The sequence below is a fragment of the Mirounga leonina genome, unplaced genomic scaffold, assembly GCF_011800145.1.
Source record: "Mirounga leonina isolate KUSES-001 unplaced genomic scaffold, KU_Mleo_1.0 Mir_53, whole genome shotgun sequence".
NCBI lineage: Eukaryota > Metazoa > Chordata > Mammalia > Carnivora > Phocidae > Mirounga > Mirounga leonina.
The window spans coordinates 82,929,328-82,930,512 of record NW_023270807.1 but is presented as its reverse complement, the minus strand read 5'-3'; the positions used below and the strand labels follow the sequence as shown (position 1 = coordinate 82,930,512).

General features: G+C 54.5%; 1 protein-coding gene across 6 annotated transcripts in view; it reads right to left on the bottom strand.

The window, feature by feature from the left end:
* L3MBTL3 (L3MBTL histone methyl-lysine binding protein 3) overlaps positions 1–680 on the bottom strand; it is a 120,109-nt gene extending 119,429 nt beyond the window's left edge. For 5 of the 6 annotated variants that reach the window (XM_034990610.1, XM_034990611.1, XM_034990612.1 and 2 more), the window contains exon 1: positions 591–680. The gene's annotated coding sequence lies outside the window, so the exon portion shown is untranslated. The remainder of the gene's footprint in view (positions 1–590) is intronic. The other variant, XM_034990615.1, reaches the window with a different exon arrangement.
* Between the last annotated feature and the right edge of the window lie 505 nt (positions 681–1,185).

Here is a 1,185-nt window from a genome sequence, read left to right as displayed (position 1 = left end):
CACTCGGGCACGCACCCCGGCGGAGCCCGGCGCCGCCGCGCTCCCCCACCCCGCGCCCGGTGTCATGAAAGCGACCGAAGTGACAAGCTCGGGGGGCGCGGGGGAGGGGGCCCACACGCATCCCGCCGCCTGCGCGCCGCGCGAGCCCGACGCGGCCGCCTCGCCCCGGCTCCCTTCAGCACGGCCCCCCACACCCTTCCCCGTGTGCGCGCAAAGAAAAAAATACAAGTCTCTCCTCCCCCCATTTTTTCCTTTCTCTTTTCTCTCTCTTTTGTTCCTCTTTCACACTCGCACTCACTACTTCAGAGTGAGATGCCCAGAGACTCCCCCTCCAGCCGTTTCCGAGTCACTTGCCCACTTTTTTTCCCCGGGATTAAGTTTTCTCCTCTTTCCCAGAGGCGCAGAGAAGTGGGGGAGAAACCCCTTCTGTCCTTTCCCCTCCCCTGATCTGTTTCACAAGACGAGGGTGCGCTTCCTTCTCTCTATAGGTCTCTTAACTTTCATCCTCACCCAGAAAAATAAATGAGTGGCTTTTGCACGGACAAATCTTCTGATTAATTAGAGATTAGATCCGATCAACCGCTTCTTACCCCCAAATTTTCTCTTTTTTTTTTCTCCGTCTCACGAGTAGTCCTGACAAATGGTCCAGGGCTGCGGGCGCAGTGCGCATGTGCGCGTAGAGTCAGGGCTGGGGAGAGGGGAAACTGCGCTGGTGCTGGTGCCGCCGCGGCCGCCGCCGCTGCCGGGGAGGCTCGCGCTGGCTTCCCTGTTACTGCTACTGCGCCTTCGCCGCTGGAAAGCAGCAATAAAGCCGGTCGGCAAATCAGCTGCCCGCAGATAGTGTTTCAGGTGCATCTTTTCAATGGCCTTGTCACCGGCTCAGGGCTGGTGCCAGAACAGTCAAAACAAATATGAGAGACTGCTCAGGTTGTAGATTTCTTTGTCTATTTTTCACTTTACTTTTTTTTTTTTTAAAGGCAATTCTCAGAGCAGCTAATCCAGCATGTACTGTAAATGGATTCATTCAGCCATTAAAGAGTGGGCCTTGGTCTTATACAAACACTACCCACAGGCTCAATGCATGCTACAGGTCGTGAAAAATAAGAAAGTTTTAAGCTTCTACGCAGTAGAACCTCCCCCGCTTTGAGGACTGGAAGAATGCACGGGTTAAGTGTGCGTGTAAAA